This window comes from Dermacentor andersoni, chromosome 4, assembly GCF_023375885.2.
Source record: "Dermacentor andersoni chromosome 4, qqDerAnde1_hic_scaffold, whole genome shotgun sequence".
In the NCBI taxonomy this organism is placed as follows: domain Eukaryota; kingdom Metazoa; phylum Arthropoda; class Arachnida; order Ixodida; family Ixodidae; genus Dermacentor; species Dermacentor andersoni.
Genome location: NC_092817.1, coordinates 67527323 through 67548497, shown reverse-complemented (window position 1 = coordinate 67548497; position 21175 = coordinate 67527323). Strand labels below are relative to the sequence as shown.

General features: G+C 45.4%; 1 protein-coding gene and 1 long non-coding RNA gene across 2 annotated transcripts in view; one reads left to right on the top strand and one right to left on the bottom strand.

Moving 5' to 3' along the window:
- LOC129386221 (uncharacterized) overlaps positions 1 to 16232 on the bottom strand; it is a 77887-nt gene extending 61655 nt beyond the window's left edge. Inside the window, exon 1 of the long non-coding RNA XR_008613673.2 lies at positions 15407 to 16232. This is a non-coding gene — a long non-coding RNA (uncharacterized lncRNA). The remainder of the gene's footprint in view (positions 1 to 15406) is intronic.
- LOC126536240 (uncharacterized) overlaps positions 1 to 21175 on the top strand; it is a 39717-nt gene that overhangs the window by 8425 nt on the left and 10117 nt on the right. The gene's annotated exons all lie outside the window — the stretch shown is intronic.

Here is a 21175-nt window from a genome sequence, read left to right as displayed (position 1 = left end):
TCTGTCATCTCAGGAGTACCGCATTCCTCACAATTCGGGGGAAGAATGTTGATGGGAGGTGTAGGGCACAGTCAAATGCGACACATATCTAAATACATTTAGTCTTCATATCCCCTGTGTCGCACTAACACATTCATCATGTGGGATTAACCAAGGAAGGCCAGTGACAGTGGCACAACCTAGTTGCGCATACCTAGTGCCGAAGTTCTCTGTTCGGGCACATGCACAGTTACACATATTTAGTAACCCAAGATGTCCACTAGGCCAGACAGCAGCCAGCTGCAGCAAGCTGTGTATTCAAGCGCATACCCAGTTGGCCATCGAGCACATCACCAGTGTCCCAAGTTGTCGATATATATCCACAAATATATTCATCGAGGAAACGACGACAAATGCTAAAACCAGGGGAAGAGGCACCTAAAAGCGTCGCTTTAAAAATGATACGCTGCACCCTTTGTACATAAAGTAGGACCATATGCAGATAAGAAATAATGTTTGTATGCATTAAAGAGACCTTAACCAAATGTGACAATACAAGAAAGGCACGAACAGTCATCAGTTCTTGCTGGTGGACGTGTTGTCAATTATCTTCCAGTACTACGAATGAGCGCCGGTGTATTGGCGACATGCTAACCGAACTGTACTGACCACCCCACAAACAGACCCCCTGGACAAGGCTTCGTCTTCGATTATGGGCGCACAAGATGACGAAGTGAACATAATGTGCAATGCTTGCTCTGTGCCTGTGCCTGCATAATCACAGTGTCAGAGCAGGTGGACGGCATTCAATGGCTCCGTCAACGCACCGACCTATCCATCTAGCCATTGCACAAGCGTGAGAAATTCCGGAGCCCCAGTGTTTGCATGCACTGGCCCTCGTGAGCTCGGCCGCCCCAACAGCCTTCAACTGTTGCGTGCAACCTCGACGTATTCTGAACCTTTGAAGGAGGCGGCAATGTCGTGACCGCATTGTAGTCGAGGAACAGGCAGCGCCTGCAAATTCGTGCGGAGCTCGCTGGCTCTTCCGAGGCGAAGCGCCCAACGAGCGAACGCAGCTCGACGAGATGGCGGCGGTGTTGCAAGCGGGAGCGCACGGCGGCCGCCGTTAACTCGACTTTACGCGAGCGGAAAACCGGCCACGGCGAAGGAAGCCGGCAACCAGGCAGGCAATCCGCCGATGACACCCTTTGGCCGCGGCCGCCACACGATCGAGGCAAGCTGCCTTGCCGCGTCGAGCCGAGTGGTCGCGTGGCGTAAGTGGCACGCGTTCTTCTTTCCCCGTTGAAACAATTTGGGTGCGAAAAGAAAGAACGAAAAAGAAAGGGCCAAGCGAACGCATCGTCGTTCCTTTTCGCAATGATTAATGCCGCCACCGACGGACCCCGGTGCGCTGCGGGCCAAAGGTGACGCAACGGGCGCCCGGGCTCCTCCTGGGGAACTAGTCTGGCGAGGGACTCGGCAGGAAGCGTTACACTTCGCCGGCTGTGCACCGTTGCCTTCCCGCGATGCTGCCGTACGTCCGTACACGGTTCTTGTCGTGGAGCTCTTTCTCGTGCTCCTATTTCTTCGTGCTTTACTTTTTGATTAGTTTTATTTTACTTTGGCGCAAGTTTCACATCGACGCTCTCCAGTCAGCGTGACCTGAGGTGCTTCCAACAACTCCGCTCACGTCCGGCGAGCATACATATGCATCGAACGGCGCCCCGAGCGTATTCCATGCGATCGGAGAGGTCGTGAGACGGATGCTAAAGCCGGCTGATGCCGGTGTTGCCGGGGCAGCTTGTGTTCTCAGCCAGTGCGGTGTTCTTCGAACTTGAGGGGGGGGGGGGGGGGGGGGGGGCAGGAATTGTAAGCGAGCCAAGTTATGGCCAGTCGATTAGTGTGGGCTCAATTCACAACTTGATCGTATAGATGACGCAAAGTACACCTTTTCCTCCTGCTCTTGAAGTGTTCCTCTAGAACAAAGGAAAGTTATCACAAAGTCAAGTGATGTGGCGCTACAGGAGCGTCCTTCCTGCGAAAAGTGCTCAGACGCACACCCACGCTGAATACAGGCAGACAAGCCACAGATAGTAATAAGTACCATCGGCCCTTTGTGGAACCCAGAATTGGCTGACATATTGTTACGCACCTCCACCAAAAATGTTACGGGGGTAAAAGAAGTAAGAAATGTATTTACTGGATATTTACAATAACTGTAGCAGCTGACAAGATGGTAGACAGCGCGCGAAGTTAGGAGCGTCATCTTCTTCGGACTAATCTTAAAACGCCTTCTTCGTCAGCCTGTCACGATATTCCCATCTGTGCTGATAACAAACAGAGCTGGCGGGACGGTTAAGCTGTGTATTCTCATTAGAATATGCTTCTTATAATTTGAGCACCAAAATGAGATTTTCCCCTTTAAACATACGTTCCCATCCGCGTCAGAAGGTTTCATACAGGACCTTGTTACGTTTAGGGCAAATTTTCTAATCTTTTCTAAAAACGGAGAACAAGTGGGCGTAAATTCATAATGGAACAGACAAACTGCGCATTTTACAAGTCCTGAGGATATGAGTATTCTACTACTCATGTAAAACCACTACGTTTTTTGACAAAGTTCGGGCATGCAATTAACCATTTGTGTAATGAATATTAGGGTTCAATGTCAAAGTTAACATGTACAAATAATAATACTAATGCTTCCGGTTTGAGACACGTTAGAATATGAATGTCCGTCCTCTGCGTTTCCGAAGAAATTTAAGGTAATAGCCTCTCGATTACCCCAAGTTTAGCGCACACTCATTTACAACATGACCAGGAATGCCAAAATTGCTTTCAAGCAAGAATTAGCTGTGACGTGTGGGTCGCAACCTGAGATGTGGATATGTATGTGAAGCAGCTTTCCTGTTGAGCACTTCTTATCGAATGGATCACGGTGATATCGAAAAAAATAATGAGTATAACCTAAAAGTTATGCTAATGCTACGCAATGCACCACCTTGATCTCCTTTTTTTTGAAGTCTGACGAAAAAACACATTTTTTAGTGCATGCAAGCTTCATCTCTGTAGACTTAAAAAAACAAAAAACAGACTTTAGTTTTTGCGAAGCCCGCGCGTGTAATGTCGCACATGGTATTGTGAATAATATAAGCGAGATTATCTTTTGCTTTGGCCTGGCAAATATCACGCGTACAGTTCCGACCACATTAAAAAAAAAAAGAAAGATGATTTGACTGAGGTCCCTTGACAGAAAAGCCCGTATACCCATTTCTGACAAAGCCAGGCAAGACAGCCCACCTCTTGATGCCCAGTGTGGACCCACATAAATATTACTGCCGGAGTCATTCCGCCCTCCAAAAAGGAATCCATTTTATTTTCTCGCTTTATCCCTCATTTTCTCCGGCATCATCTGCACAAGCGTGCGCGTGCAGCTTCCCCTCCCGCACTGCTTGTCCCCTCGCTGGTTTGGTTCATCGTTTCCAGGTTACTGCAAATAGCGCCTGGCCGGCCGCCGCCTTTTGACAGTTCCTTTCTGCGTTGCCGCCACGCAGTCCACTCAGAGAGAAAAACCTGCCTTCTTTTTCTCTCTCTCTCTCTCTCGGTGCTCGGACTTCCGCGAGTCGCGCGTAACTGTCTGGCCCGCCTTATGGGGAACGGTTTAACGTTCGCAACGCTCTTGACAACTTCAAACCAGCCAAAGCCGCTGGCCGCTGCAGCTAATAAAAAGAAAGAAAAAGATACAAAACTCAAGAAGGTTCACTCGCTATTTGGCGCTGGGGGTGCGTACTTTCCTCGACAGCCGTAATCTAATGTCGGTTCGCTCCTGCCTCCTCTGAGCACACGCAGGAATGACAGTGTACGTCAGGTCGCGGGCAAAGAGTAGCGAGTGAAAGTTGGAAGAAAGAGAACGTCAGTATTCTCTGGGCGTTCTCAAAGAAGCCGTGTCAGTGTGTGTGCGTGCGTGCGCGCGCCTGTGTGTAACGTTACCAATGCAAACTCGCAGCTCAGCAGAAAACGGGTAGGGAGTGTTCCATACATCCGCGCTCATATGCGCGTCTCAGCGGTGCCGATGCATTTGACTAGTGCGGGAGGGGAGATTGCTCTCGCTGGAGTGCGGTGCGAGCCTCGCTGCCGGCTAAGAATCGGCAACTGGAGGAATGAAGAAGAAGAAGCGGGCTGTTTTGGTGTCGTTTCCGGGGTTGCATAAGGCGAGGGAAAAAGAGAGGGTTCGAGGAAGTGGCTACCCAGTTGGGCAGTCTTGCAGGAAAAGCAGGCACGCGGCGTCCGGCTCTCCAAAGGACAGTCGAGTCGCAAGAAAGAAACGCCGCGGGTTTTCGATAAGCTAGGCATTGTGCGCTTGGCTTACGCCACAAGGCATCCTTTGTCAGAAGGCGGAGACACATTTCGTAATTTTTCTTGGCTTAGCCGTTCGAATCGCCTTTTCTCGTTTTTTTTGTTCCTGTAATTATCTATAGGACATAATATTTTCATACCTGAGAAGAGCAGCACAATGCCACATTTCCAGATTGTTATCAAAACTGCGGCTATATTGTAAATGTTTACTTCTTACATATTGGGCTTTAACTCATTCAGTTCGTTTATGTGCAACATCCGTTCTGTTTAAATTAATGTGGTTGCAACAGTTGTACGCGTACGTAGTTCTGAACATTTGAAGTCATGAAGCGCATTACACTAAAATCACTGAATCTTGTCTGTGCATTTGCCCTCGAAAACCGCTAGAATAAAATATAGATGTGGCAATTATGTCAGCGATTAAGAAAACGTTTATATGCATTGCAAACGCTTTTCTACTGACGAGCGTGCCTTGGTCGTTGCGAAGCGTGCAACTTCGGCTGACGTGTATCAAAGTGATCAAAAAAGAAAACTGTGGTATCGCAGTGGTGCTTGCAGAATCATTGCACCCACAGTACGTCAACCGCACTTGACGATTGCAGAGGACAAATGCGGTGATTAGATTAGAAAACTTCAAGGTGCAGCTGACGAAGAACAGGTGTAATTGGAAATCTGTTGGGAAGGCTTTTGTTCAGCGTTAGACGTAACTCAAACTAATCAAGCTGCTGCTGATGGAGATGATGATGATGATGATGTATTAATGGTGATTAATTATGCCGATGTGAAAAGAAACGCGTTAGCAAGCATTCCTCCAAGAACGAATGTGGTTTTGCGTGCGCCGTGAGGTATGCATAGCCTGGCGTAGCGTGAATCTTTATTCCGTGAATTCGTCAGAAATCCTAAAAAAATTGGTGAGGTTTGAGCATTAGTGAGTGCGAATAAGGCGCAAATTGCACAAACTTGCAGCATAACTGCTTAATGATGTCAGTATGGCTAGCTGAACAAAAGGAACCCTTGTAGCGACATAGGCAAAGACTGTTAAAGATGACGTACCTCAAAGGGAGGTGGAGTTGGTACATGTTCCGCTCTATACAACTATCTCTAGACTAGTACGTGCAGTCAGCTGAAACTCCCTCGGAGTTTGCTCTAATTTTCATCGGGATGACATCTTTGTCCCCTATTACTTTTTTCTCTCTCGGTAACCTCCCTACTGTGTGCGTCCGTAATAAGCGATATGTAACATGTGGAGGTCGTCAGGGAGATTACTTATTTCAAGGTATCTTTGAACTAATACTGACACGAAATCTTTGACTTGTAATTTTTTTGCTTTCAATAAAGGTCCAAACCCTCTAAATCTTAGAACAAATACTGGAAAGGGTAGAAACTAATACACTGTAATACTTACTCCTCTGTTTATGCAATTGCTGCGGTTGCTTGATGTTTGCGCAGCCAGAAGAAATGCGTTGAGAACTTCGGTTCACCTTTTTTTATTAATAATGTCCTTTTACGCGAACAAGCGGTGTCTTCTTGCGTACCAGATTCCAACGATACTGAACCAAATTAACTCGCATGAACTTCTAACTACCTCAACGCAAATTTAGACGTGTACGGACTAAGTTTTTAAACCAATAAATGACTTTGCCCATATTCCTATATTTCCCACAACGTGCGCATTGCACATAGCCGTTTTGCTACACGACGTCAGCAAACCTTGCCCTGTGTCACGAGGTGGCAATAATGTCGATGACGCCAGGTACCGCATGTCGAGACTATAAGTTTAGTATCGAGTTGAAGTATGCTTATTAGTAGCGTTCTTCAACCTTAACATTTGTAAAGTGTCATCATTTTACCTGCTTGAAGCGTGTGGTAGAGATTCAGCAACGTTGGAAACATGCATGAGTACCCATTTAACCTCGGGGCGAAAATGCTCTATGCTAGCCCCACTGTCGTCGCCATCGTCTTCGGCTAGAACCCCCGTTTCAAACGCCCGGGCCGCTAGATCCTCAATAGTCTACTCGTAGTAGGGAACAGCTCGTGCGTGTGGGAGAGTGAGAAGTTCAGGATAAACAGCGCTGACTCGCATCACCTCCAGGAAGTTATGAGCATCAACTCCAACAAATTTCAAAAGTTTGTTTCCCGGCCATGCTTTCTCGTTCATCAAGACTAATAAATTCCAAGTTGGATTTCCAATAATTTTACACTTTCTTTGCATACCTTAGACACAGGACTACCATATGCCGGGCCTTGTTTAGGCCGGAAACTGCAGTAAAAAGTGGGGTAAGGCCCAAAGATAACTTACGCGTTTCTCTCCAAAAAATTTGGTCATAATCACATGTTGTCGCCTTCGAAGGGGCCCTATACTTCTGCACGTATGTTTAAATGTCTTAACAAAACTGTTTCTCGAAGCTTCCATTCTTCACATCTGCTTGCCGAGAACTGTTTGCTGTGCCGTAGAAGGAGGCGCAAGGCTATTGATTGCGCATGTATGTATCCGCTGCTACGTTAATGATAATTTGTTGCTCTCAAGTGAAAGTCTGCCAGCTGCACAATGCTATATGATGGCACCATTGTGGAGGGCTCAGTACTGATTTTGACCACCTGAGATTCTTTAGTGAGTGTCTAAACTTAAGCACATGAACAAATTGCAGACAGACCCCAACGGAATGCTGCTGCCTAAGACGGCAACCGAGCGCCATGCAGCAATCACTGCGCGTTGTACTGTTATGTGGTGATGCGTGATTTCAATTTGGAATAATTCAGACGTCCGACAGAACGATCGAACATGTGCAGTCTTGACAAGTTTGACTTGACGTGATTCTGTTGCGGTGCAATGCAACTGCGTTTTCCTTCGTATCGCCCTGCTCTTGATGTGTTCATTGCAACCTTTCCCAATAAATCAAAGCCGTGCTGCCTATTGCCGATAACTGTAGACTGGCATTTACTGTATTGCAATATGCAGTGCCTCTTTTTATCCGCTCAACCACACTCTTCCTTGCTTTAAGGTGATCACTGACCTTCGCGAGTACTTGAAGCATGTCAAACCAAACCACGTGAATAATTACGAGAAAAGGGGGGGGGTGCCATTTCTATAGGCCTTCCAATCGACGTCATTACTACGACACTTGCCATTTAATGAGATAACGCTAACTAATTACTTGACATAACTGGAATAAAATGGCCCAAGGAAAACAAGCTAGCACTAAATGCAAGCAAAACAAAACACATTCTTTTTAAGCCAATCGAATAAATCATGTAATACTGGACTACACCTAACTTTCCGGGGCACCACATTGGAGCGCGTTCAGAAAAAAGAATTTGTAGGTGTATGATTCGGGTAAGGGATGTGCGGAAACACCCACGAGCCAACGCTTACATCTGATTTAAGCAATAAAGACGTTATCTTTACTGCTTAATATATTCTAATACCACTATGACTTAAGAAGCTGTATATTACGCCCACTTCTACTCTCGTTTAGCATACTGTGTGCTTGTCTGGACCAAAACAACTGCTCTGAACCATACCAAGTCCGAGATATTGAAGAAAAAAAAAGCTGATAATTTTAGAAAATTTTTAGGGGAACTTAATGAATTGGGCACTCAACCGCTCTTTGTAAAAACGATGTTACCAAAGCTAGTCATCTATATGCTCATAAATTACTGCTTTACGCAAGGAAAAACAACTTGTATCATCTTCCATGAGCCAGCTCCCCAATTACATATTCCGCACATCACTCAGAGAAGGGCCTTTTGAGCGGACAAGCAGAGCTTTCTTGCTTACCAGATTCCAACGACACTTGACCAAATTGCAATGCGCATTAACTTCGAACTGCCGAAACGGAAATTTAAATCATATGTGCGACCTGAGTTATAAAACACATAAATGGTTTAGCAGTTGTTCGTATATTGCTCATAATGTGTGAATTGTATAATCGCTCCTCGTTGTTTCTTTTTTAAATTTTTTGTATGCTTACGAGTGTTCCACGCTGAGTGTGCGCATGTATTGTGTGACTACGAGGTTGTATATGTATCCACTATGTCCTTTATAAGTGCCTTCATTTATTTTGCATTCGTGTTTTATTGACGATTTTAATGAAAGCTTTTATGTATGATCTTTACACTAGCCTCCGTATGTTCTCCATTTCCTCCAAAATAATGCTACTGACTAGACGGGTCTCTGGGCACTCTCAATATGTCTGAGACATCTTTTCGCCTAGAGGCCTCCGATTCAATGTTGTATATAAACATTGACTTGACTTCACTAATCATGCATAAAACACACTCGAAAGTGCGGATTTTGTGAAGTATGCGCGGAATATTATGTCCTCGATGTACAGTCTTAGAGTTATAGGATGATTACCCGCCCACAATGTTAGAGAGATATGACAGAGTTGTCCATTCACACCCTGTTTAGTGCTCTTTAAAAGCAGAACAATGTGGCATAGCACCAAGCTATAAGCGCAGTTCACGTGTAAATTTTACTTATCAGAAGGTGCCTCGGAATGCGTCTTCAACGTTTATTTGGGAAAGAGGAAGAAATAGGAGATGAAAGGCCGAGAGGTTAACCAAAGTAGGTGGGGCAGTTATAAAACAACAAACATAGTAACTGTCCGTTTGGCTACTATGTAGAAGAGAAAACGAAGATATAAAGAAAACTGTAGATCTAACGCAGATGGAATGTATGAGAACGGAAGCTTTACGGAAGCGGTTAAATGAATGCTATACAACTAACTCAATATGGGTACAATTATGTTTACTTTCATCCTAAACAACGTGTAACCTCATGCCATGTTTAGGTTTGCCCACCACAAAAGTCAAAACTTGAACTCTAATGCAATACTAATGTTTATGCACTACCCCGTTCGCAAGATATGCTCAAACGCAAGTGCTAAATCAAGCACTGGCACGATGAAGGCAATAGAAGACTGTACCGTCTTTGATGCGGTTGCAATGCTTTTAGGAGCTAGCGAGAGAGAGAGAGAAAGGAATGAAAGGGCAGGGAGGTCAACCGGATGCACGTCCGGTATGCTACCCTGTACACAGAAGGGGGAATGGGGTTAACGGGTGGTAAGGAAAAAAGGAGAGAGGACGCTGAGGGCGCGTCAACCCAAACGTAAACAGATAGACTACAGTCGGTCACTGAGGTCGGTCGACTTCAGGGACTGCCGCAATGCACGTGTCGCTTTCTGAGCTGACGATTCCATTGAAAAGCCCACTTGCATCTTTAGAGTAACACGGGCTGACCTCGGCTGGGACCACGGTCAAAGAAATATGTTTAACGTATAAGGGGACGGGCGTGAAGCCTATCGAGCGTAGTGCATAGCACTTGTGCCCTGAAGCTAGTGCAATCGCACGGAACGTTCGTAATCGTCGCTTTGCTGCCACAAGCTTTACATTCAGGACCGCTGGCCATTCACGCGAGGAAGGAGTAGGCGTTTGTGAACGCTATTTAAAACAATAGACGACATATGAGAGATCACTTTCCGTACGCAATCCTTTTCTTTTGTCTTTTCCTTTTGTGACATGACGCTTATTGACTAAAAAAAAATTAAATTATGGGGTTTTACGTGCCAAAACCACCTTCTGATTATGAGGCACGCCGTAGTGGGGGACTCCGGAAATTTCGACCACCTGGGGTTCTTTAACGTGCACCTAAATCTAAGTACACGGATGTTTTCGCATTTCGCCCCCATCGAAATGCGGCCGCCGTGGCCGGGATTCGATCCCGCGACCTCGTGCTCAGCAGCCCAACACCAAAGCCACTGAGCAACCACGGCGGGTCCTTATTGACTCGGAGACTCACTTCATTGCTAGTGTGAAAGAGTATTGTTGGTAATCAGTGGTCTAACAAATGGTCAGAACACATTCGAAGCAATGTCGCTCACATACCCACATGCCTTTCCTGTTCAGACGATTTACGGTGTTTTGGCCTGGTGCATAAACGTCCACCTTCACACAGCACACTGTACGAAAGATCGTTGTTATTCTCTCGCAGAATTATAGTTTAGCACGCAATAAATGGAATATAAACCTCTGCATTATTTTCTGTGCACTGGATCATTGTCTCTCAAGGTTATAAGCGAGGCGGTTACCGGTGATTGTGCGCATTAGATGCAAAACAAGAGGTCGCAAATTGCAGAGCACGGCTGCATTTCGCCAAGGCCGTTGTTCAGTGCTTCACGTAGTTTGCGTTACGTTCATGACCTATTGATGACAAAGGTAACAGATTTATAGGCTGCATTGAACCGTGCTGGAAGCTACGACACAGTTGTTCGCATTAATACTGCGAAGGCGACCTGCTAGCTTTGACCTCAGCGCCCATACAATGTGGTGTCCCTGACACTTTCCATTGCATTGTGTAAGAGGCCTCGTCAGCTAACAATGGGGTTAGGTTAGGGCTGATAAAGGAGATGCCTATGACTGTTCATTTGTGTAATGATACTTTCGAACAGCGTGGAACCCTCTGCTATCTTTTCCATTTAAACCTGTTGCGAAAACACTGACTGTACTTTGCTTCAGACGAATGTTGTGCGTCGGGGCTTTGTTGCGTATAGGCTTCATTACCTACAGTAAACAGTTAACATTACCTACATCACCTACAGTTAACTAGAACGATGCTGGCTTTATGCTGAACATTGAAGGTAACATGAAAAAGAAAAAGACGTTCTACTTGACCTTGCCGTGGCGCAGACGTCTGACGAAGGTCCTAGAACATAAAGCCATAAGGAAAGACAACGTTGCAGTAAACTTTCCATTCAGAATTCAAAAGGTTTATAATCGATTCAATGAATAATAAATTTATTTGGCATTTCTTCTTGCGCTTTCGTGTCAGCATGTTTCAGCTAACTTTAGCCAGAGTTTAAAAACTGCCGATGCACTCTAAGACAACACGGCCAAATGCATGTTACACACTTTTGTACGTAGTGTGTCACGCTATTTTTGTATATTGCTTAATTAGATAATTAGTCAATATTAATTACCCACTTATGAACCACGAAACTAGGAAAAAAATTCCAATGGTTCTGTTATACTTTAGGTTTTCTGCAGCTCGACTAATGTTTCTCGTGTACTGCAGCTGCAGTATTTCTCGTGTAATGCAACTGATCAGCGTACTCTGTTTTGGTGTATGAATACACTCTACGTCGTTCTCATAATCTCAGCAAACGCCCTCATGATATCCCCACTTTTATCACATGTCCTCTTACGCATACCGGTAGGAAGCTATTTGCTATAATAAAATTAGCTCTACGGTTAATCATGCTGCTTCAGTTGCACTTGACACATATTCAAGGCTAACATAGAAACATGATGTTCCGTAGCATTCCTATGGAAGTATCGTTGGAGTATGTGCCGAGAAAATGCCAATGTTGACGGTAACAGCAGGTGATGTAAACTTACCAACAAGGAGACTTAGCTTAAAACGGAATTCACGAATATAGTGCCTGCGGGAATTATCAGTTTATTTCAATGGTTTACCGCCAGATACATAAAAAAGAGATATTCTAAAGATATGTAGCCCGTCTAATGAGAGAACCTAAGCAGCGCGAGCTATCATCCAGGTTTAAGATCCTTTCATAATTTCACGGCCATTAACACTGCGAACCGGTCATTCTTCACATGACCTGGACGAAACATACTGGGGCTCACGACAACTGTCATTCCCGCCATATTGAATAATCGGGCACGTTCCCGTTCAGATAGAATATGCGTAAAGGAAAACTTTCGTTTTTTGTGCTGGTTGTTCTATGGCTGCTGTCTGGCAAGAGGATAGGTTGATGAAGTAAATGTTCACATCCTGCCGTTAGCCGGTAACGTTCGCGCTTCGCACAGTCTTCTCTTTTGCGATATTTCTCAAACTTCCAGCCACGTAGAAGCCGTTCGAGAGCACGGAATGGTGTTATATCACAGTAGCCATCCTACCTTTCAAGCTTCACTTACATTTTATTGTGTTCAAGCCGCACTCACCCTAGACGTTCGATGTGAGTTCAGAGTAGTCCTCTTCAAAGGGAGGACAGGTGTCTGTCAAAGGCCGTTGATCGCTTTTTTATTTTTACAAGAAACAATCTTATATCAGATATAGCGATAAAAGCACGCATACGTAGAGGCCACTCAGCAGTGCATGGAATTGAATGCATAAAATATGAACGCTCATACACACTCGCTTGCTACAGTGTATGCAAATGATTACAGGCTCAGCCACACAATGGTTAGTAGAAACCACTTCAGGTCACCGAATACGGCTAAAATAGGTTTAGTCACTTCAACAAGAGATCAACTGCAAAGGTGATCAATCTTACGCACCAGCACAGTCGCAGGTTTAGGAATTGCAGCTAGTATCATTATCATCACCCTGTTAAAGCCTTCCGCGGTACAACAGCCTTTTCTAGAAGCATCCGACTGTTTATCCCGAATCAGCCAAACCAACCTTATACCCTCCAATTTCCTTCCTATATCCCTCTATCTACTAACCTGTCGCCCAAGGGCTGAGTTCCCTTCCGTCGGCATGCATTCTGTTGTTACAATACCAGTTATCTGTCCTACGGATTAGAATATCCACCTAGACCTCTCTGCTCATCTTAATGTCAACTATAATACCATCAGTTCAGGCTTGATCCCTAATTCTTATTTCTCTCTAGAGAGCCCCGAGATTTAACAAAATTAACAAAACCTGTTGCGTTGGCATTCACTTTCTTTCGCCCTGCCAAGTGTAAGCATTCTTTCACTGAAGCTCGAGCAGTGCTTTGTTTTAACCCTAGAGTAATGTGAGAAATAATGCAGCCTGTTCGGCCCGATTTCATAACTGTTAATATGCTATCGCGCGCACGTGCAACACGAATGCACGCGTGTATCATCATGCCTACACACGCACGTACGCATAGAGTACTTATTGAAGGTCGATTACGACTGCTGAAATAAGATATTACTTCCCTATACTGTTCAGGCAGCTTATCGTGAAAGCTTGCTTTGCTTCAGATGTTAAAGAAAATTAATAAATAATCGGTAATCATAACGTTTATGTGGCGGCTGCATGCGTAATATAAAGGCATAATACACGCTCACAATCAAATACATGTATGCGCATTATGCATTATTCTTCATCTGACGCTTCTAGCAGCAATAATTTCGAAGGACATGAGTGCTGGAGGTCGTACAAGAACAACTTTGTGACTCATGTGACTTGTGGTATCCCTGTTTCTCATGTGAGAAGAAGTAGTCGGCACTATCTCTTGGTAACAATGTTCTTCTTTGTTGTTCAAGGCAACAAAAAATATGCACGTGCATGCAACACGATCACCACTTCAAAGGGGTCTGTACGCACCAAATGGGCTGTTGTACCCTTTCGTCTGTTCAGCTACACCGAAAACTAGATTGACAGTCCGAACTCGTTTTGCACTTCATAAGCGGCTGAATTGTTGGGAAATTAACTTCTAATGAATTTGTCTGCAGTTAAGCAACGTATATTCGTATGCCTATGAAACCGGACTTCAGAAGGGTGGTTTGTTGGGCGTGTTGGTAATGCATCCTTGACTTAGGCAGCGCGAAGTCACATAGACGGAGGGGGGGAAAAACAGACACAGCTCGTCTTTGTTTTCTTTCCTTTCGTCTATGTTATTTTGCGCTAAGTCAAAGAAACCGGACTGCAGTGAAAGAACTGAAAACCTTGACATTTTCTTTTGCGGGGCTTCTGTTTCTCCACGTGCCATTTTCCTTTCGCTCAGTGATGTGCTGGCTATGTTTTTTCTATAAATAAGCATGCAGGAGGGTTTCCTTGTTGTCAGACTGGTCTTCTTCGAATTAAATTGGCTGTTAATACTTGGAAGTTATGAGACGTGAAGTGAAAGCATAAATAAGGCTGCTGCTGAACTATAGCGGCTGTAGCTTGGCATTTTAGTGATTTAGTGAAGATTTTGTGCTCAATCGACGACGTTCCGTTGCATTGAGTAGTCCGTACGCAACCAACTTGAAGCCGAAGGTGCAAAAATTAATTTTGTAATACGTGTACTGAACCAAGCTGGTGGTACAGCAGGGCCTCGCACAAATTTGTGCAAATCAGTGCGATATAATTTTTACAACACGAAGACGTCACAAAATATATACTGTAGATCTTAAGGAGCTCTGCGTATCGGCGGCTGTTAGATGTGTGGAATGCCGAAATGCCGGCTGGAAAGCAATTCGAACGTGCCTTACATAAACTCACTCGATGTAAGTCTGGTGCTGGTACCGTTCAGCCATCATAGTATTGATGTCGACAAAGGGCTTCCAAGTGACGTCTTATGAACCTCTCGATTTCATAAACAGCGTAACGTCATGGGGCGTGCGCAAAGTGAAGTGCGAGACGTGTGCGAAAAGCTGGCGGTCAACACATTTCCCTCGCTACTTGGCTGCTATGGCATCTGCTACGACAGATTTGTCCGAGTACAGTGCTCAGTGATTGAAACGCCATAATCAGACTGCATCGTGGCCGGCGCTTTTTGTGCCACCGGTGATCGCTGCGTGATCGAAGAGGAGGCCGAATGCAGTTACAATGTATCAAAAAGCTTCTCGCTTTCATGTGACAGAAAAATGCGTCATCTCAGTGACACCAACGCCCACCGGTGGCGCAAGAAAGCACCGGCTGCCATGTTGTCCGAGTATCACGTTTCAGTCACTGAGCACTGTACGTGAGTTCGCTGCCAGAAGCTGTCCATCAGCGGTGCGTCGACAAGCTCTTCGCTTGCGGCGAGCTGTGCCTCGATTCTTTCCTAATAGACTAAAAAAGTTGTTTCTCTCTCTCTCTTCCTAATAGACGGCTGGGAAAACGATACGAAGGGTTGGCCGAACGTGTGGCTCGGCAAGATGTGGGGATACGCACACAACACCGTCCGCGAAATTCGATCCGCGGCAGAAGCGCAGTATGCTTACATGTGACTCGTCTCAAATAAGATCCGCGCAAGCACGGATCAAATGCAACTGCAGTGCACATAAACGGCGTACCTGAGCAGCGTGTCCTTTTTAAACTGCGGTGGAAACGGTCGCGTTTCTTTTTGTCAGCGTAAATACGTGCAAGGATGGCCGTCAGAAAACGCCCACTTACCCGTGGTAAAGTGAACTCGAATATTCTGTCGACGTCTGACGGCTGGAATTCATTGCGGCGCAGTTCCAGCACCCACGTTTGTCGCCGCTTCTCGTCTCTTGCGAAAAAAAAAAAAGGCAATCCCACTGACTTATTTCGAGCGAGATAGGCATCTACCCACGCAGCAGCTCACCGGCGTGACGAACCGAACCCCCCCCCCCCAAAAAAAAAAAAAAAAAAAAAAAAAATTGAAAACCATTGATGCACGAAACTGTCGGCTCGCGCGCCTTTCGCCCACGAAATGCTGCCGCATGTGCTCGTGTATCACGTGACCAACTCGTCGTGGCGTAGGCCGGGAGACGCCTATTGCCATGAGCATGCGGAAGTAATTCTCCAGCTGTGGGAGTCTGCACTGTTTTTGTCTCAGTTAACTTCCCATAAGGTGAACATTTGTATCTCTGTACAAATGTCCTGTATTTGCGGAAGTTTGTAGTACTCTTCCGATTCCGCATGCTCTTGACACCACAATGTCGTAGTACTGTCATAGCGCTGCTACAAGCAGTGACTACCACTGTATGACCATATGAACATAGCTGCACAAACAAAATTTCACAGTCATGCTACTCCGCTGTGTCTGGCTTCGTGTGTGGTCTGTTGATGAGCCTAGCAGAAGAAAGCAATAGTCTTCAGAGTTTCAGCGACCTGTTGTAGCATTCCTTTGCCAGCAAATGCATACATTCAGCCACGCTGGCATCACGCGCCTATGCCTCGAGTTCAACGGAGCTTAGCCCATTCCTACATTTGCCATAACTCCAGTATTTGTTAGAGCGCCCATGTGAAAAACCATGCAAGCTCTATCCCCATGTTTTTCTGTACGTGATACTTTATCAATTATTTAAAATAAATTGTGGAATATAGCGTCCTGAAACAGCACAGTGTATTATAAAGGGCACCGTATTCGAGGGCTCCGAAACAATTTTGACAACCTGAAGCTTTTAATGTGCACCCAATGCTTGTACATGAATCTTCTTGCATTATGACCCCATCGGAATGCGGCTACTGCAGCAGGGATTGAACTCGCGATTTCGTGCTTAGCAGCGAAACGTCATAGCCACTGAGCCGCAGCAACGGGTGATGCCTTATCATGTCTGTGATAATAGACAATACTGAATGAAATGTAAGCCGCATTTAAGAGGAGGCAATAAGCGCTGCCGAAACTATTACGTTAGCATCGCAGCACACGAAGCTATATTGGGAGAATTGGCTTCGGAAATTGAATCCGAAGCCACTCGGCGCTGAACGCTTAAAAACGCAATGTATCCAAGTGTTCCCGAATCAGGCAGGACCCGCATTCACAAAAGGTTATTACGCAAGAATTGTTTGCAACAAAAAATTCCAGCCAGTGCTGAAGCTGGACATGTATCATTAGCGAAGGTGACCTGCCAATGAGAGGGAGCACTTACGAACGAGAAGCTTTGTGAATTCGGCCACAGTTATTTTGCCTCATGTCTAACCATCCACGTTGATATAAGATCCTGCGAAATATAAAACAAAAGTCACGCGTTTTTATGTGATGCCACATAGTGAGGAGGAGGAGTGTTGCTTGCTACAGGCTGACTCAGCCTCGCGAAAGTTGCCGGCAATTACTCCGCCCTAGAGCGACTTGAGAAGTGCGGTCAAGCCCACCACATTTGAAGCTCACCACATTCCATCTGGTAGCACTAGGAAAAATTAATGGCAAGAGTTGATTCGAGCTGGAGCGCAACAGGCTGCGCGTCATCCATTCAACGCTTACCCATGTGACTCGCATATGACACTCCATAGCTCTGCACCGCGGAAAATTTTTTAGGAGGAGCCGATGTGCCTCTCTCCTAAGTATGCAGCATCCTCGTGGGAACAAAATGTCACCTGCGCTTGTAGGTAGGGTCATCTTGAGCTTCAGTCCATTGATTAACACTTCACATTCTGCATCAACTTCAGGACACCCTAACAAATAATGGTAGATGCTACCCAGTGCCCGCCTGTGCGCACACGACAACGAGGCGCTAAGTGCTGCCTTGCACCGTTCTGAAGAGTTCGCCCTGACGCTGTGCGGATGTGATAAAGGAGGGTGGCTTTGCTCTCACAAGGTTGATTCCGTCGAGACCACAGCCGAAGAAGGTGGTTTAAGATGGCCTTCTTTTTGGCTATTGTTTTTTTTTCGGGCCGAGAAGCCTTCTTCGTCGGCCTGAACTGCAATGCTTTGCGTGAAAGACTGTCAGCGGCCTTGTTGCCTGCTACGATATGTGAGGGTATAGTCAGTGAAAAGCGTTGGCAAAATTGATGTTTCGTAAGTCTTTAACAACACGTAACGTACGCTGAATACAATTGGCAAAATGCAACCCGCGTTGTAATAGTTGCAGCGCAGCCTTGATGTTTGAAAAGAGAACAGAAGCCGGTAGCTGGCAGCACTTCATTTTCCGCAAAGCTGCTTTAATGGCGACACTTTCATATGCCGTAGTCGGCATGACGCAATAAAGTCTGGCGGTCCATCGAACGTTGGGAACCAGGATTACGAAAGCCGCTACACTTTCTCCATTCTCTTTGTCAACAGAGCCATCGGCCTGTAATTGGAGACGGCGATTGTGCATTCTGTCAAAGCGCTCGAACATCAGAGATCTTGCTTCTGCCACAGGGTGTAAGGCGCTGAAGAATACTGGTACACGTAGTACGTGGAAATAGTTAGACTGATTATTCCCCTGCTCCTAAATTGATCGTTGCGCTGCTATCAAAGTAACACCTTTACATTCACGAGCTCTTGCGCCATTTGCCTATTAAGGAACAATGCTGTTAGGGGAGCTAGATCATTCCTGTCGGCACCAAACGAGAAACTTGACTGGTTTTGCAACGTAGGCACAGAAAACATGCAAAAAGGCCTTACGATTTCCGAGTTATCGTGAGCGGGTGCATGAAATTTGGGTGGTATTGAGGCTGTCGGGATATATATACGACAGTAAAATAAATAGTGCTTTATGTTATAACTAGCATTTCGCTTATGCCTCATCTGCCTAGAGTTACTGATGCGATAGCATCAAATAACCCATTGAGGGAAAAAACCGGCATCTGTATCACCGAAACGGCACCTAAATTTGCATTGGCGGCGACGCCACATCACGAACGCGCCTCGACGGATCAGAGTTGGCGAATCGGAAGACCTGCAGCCGCCGTAGCACGCCAGGTGCTGCGTGAGGGGAGAGGGCATCGCCGCGACGCCACGTCACCAGCGCGCCTCAGCGGAGCAGATACGGCGACGCGGCTCCGCGGGGCGAGACTGGTTGTCGTCGGCGAGGCAGTCGCGTGACGCCCGCTTGCGGGTGCCGCCCTCTTGCTATCGGGAGCCGGCGCGCGGTCCGTATTTTTCTCTCTCACCCCCACTAGGCTTAGCTGCTGCGCACGCCTGCCGCCCTTGGTGGTCACTGCTGCTTGCTCGGTCTCTCGTCGCCCAGGACCTCGGTGGCATGCGGCGTCCTTGATTTCTCAGTAATATTGTCCAAACGATTCTGGTCTACAGCCAACATACTAACATATAAACTGTACAAAAAGATAACCCGCACCAATTTAATCGCAAAGCTCGATTACATACACCGCAGCAAAACTCAAAAACATTACTAGCAACGCAAAATTCGAAGGACGATGCAGCGGCGTTTAATTGGACATTAATGATTTCGCATTTGCAACTCATAAGAAGTGCTTAGGTGTCCTAGGACTTTTTTCTTAATTAATCTTGCTTTTTTACTGGCCCTGTCAAACCCTATCACTGATCGCCAAAAAAAAAAAAAAAAAGAAAGTGCCAAGCTATCTACTTTTTTACGTCTACTGGGAGGGGAGAAGTAGTCAGGCCATTTCGGGCGTATTTCTTTTTCTCTCCCCCGTCATTGTCTGCATAGAAATATTATTATTATTATTATTATTATTATTATTATTATTATTATTATCATCATTGTTGTTGTTGTTGTTGTTGTTCATAAGTTTCGCATAGGCGCGCCACGACATAGAAACGCGGCCTTCTTCACAGGCAGATAATTATGAAATCACATCTCGACACGGCGTCAAGAGTTTACTCAGTCGCTCTCTTTGACACTGAAGAGAAAACCAGAGGTGACTTGGTAATGCTGAGAATCCTTGGGCGGGACGGTACTGGAGGGGTCCGCAAGGAACTGGGAAAGTTCCTTAACGAGTGATTAGTGCAAGCTTCGGCTTTTTTGCTCTCATGATGGCACCTCTTCTTGTCTTATGTCTTAATCTGACCAAACAGTCGGTGGCATAAACAACTAATCTTTTCATGTGACTATCCTATGAAGCCAGGAGAATAATATCCCTAAAGTCGTAGTTGATTTGGACAGATGCTCAGCCTTGGGAATTAGATATCGAAGAGTTTCAGACATCGCAAATTGATTGATTGAACGGATGAATGAATCGCTTACTCAAAATTGATTGATTGATTGATTGATTGATTGATTGATTGATTGATTGATTGATTGATTGATTGATTGATTGATTGATTGATTGATTGATTGATTGATGTGGTTTCACATCGCACCTCGACAGAAGGGATACAAGACATTTCTTAGTGGGAGGCACCAGAGTAACATTTACAATCAAGCATTCTTAACCACAGTGTGCTGTGTCTTATTTAACTTCGAACATCTTTTTTTACAAAAAAGCCCCTGAAAGTTACTCGAATCACGTCACTATACATTATGTGCCCAGGCGGACATCATTTTCAAGGAAAACTAAAGTGATTCATTTGCTAAATAAAGAAATTAGATTAATAACTTCATAGTCGCAAATTCTACGGCATTTATTTATATGGGAAAGTTGAAGGGAATACTCCTAAAAGTCTCATTCCATTTTTCAACATTTCAAAACGGCCATGTAAACCGAAATAACTGACCTCGAAATATTTGTTGAATTTGCCTGATTACACACGCAGCACTACGAGGCGCAGCTCGCGGTGAAACCCTCCTGTGACGTGGCAGGGAGGCGTAAATTAAGTGAAGCTGGGCTGTACGGTGAGATAAAGCCATTCGTCTCACCTCTGCGGCTGAAGTTACTATGCATCGAATCAGGATTTGCGCGCTGCGCCAATCTAAATAAGGTGATAACATTGCGGTAAGAGGGAAGTGCGACGGCTTCTTCATTTTACGCCACCCTGCAACCTCAAAGGAGGGACGCACCGCGAGCCGCGCTTAGCAGTGCTTCTTGCGTAATCAGGTAAATTCAAGCAGTAATTTGAAGCAAGTTATTACTGTTTGCATGGCCATTTTGACATGCTGAAACATGGAATTATTACTTTAGTATTATTGCCTTCAATTTTCCAATATAAACATGCGCTGTAAAGTTTGTAACTAAGATAGTTAGTCTGATTAGTTTAATTAGTGAAAGAATTGCTTTAGTTTCTCTTGCAAATGATGTCCGAATCAACACATAATTAACGTATGGTGAAGTGATTCGAGTAACTTGTGCGTGCTTTTTTTTAAGTGTTCAAACCGAAAACAAAAACAATGTACACTGTCTCAGTGCATATGCCTTTTTACATTACTGTGTCATGGGGGAGCCATCATGACTCGAATCGCAGACCTGTTCCTCTTCAGCTCAGTGCCATAGCCTGTGACCAACCGCTTTAGACACGCCGAAGAAAAAAAAGCCATACAGCTGCAGTTACGTGAGCTATCATATGCCATTCGCTTAAGGAATTAGCCACAAAAACCATCTCGGACAGTCATAATCTTACGGGTTCAGATAGGGGTC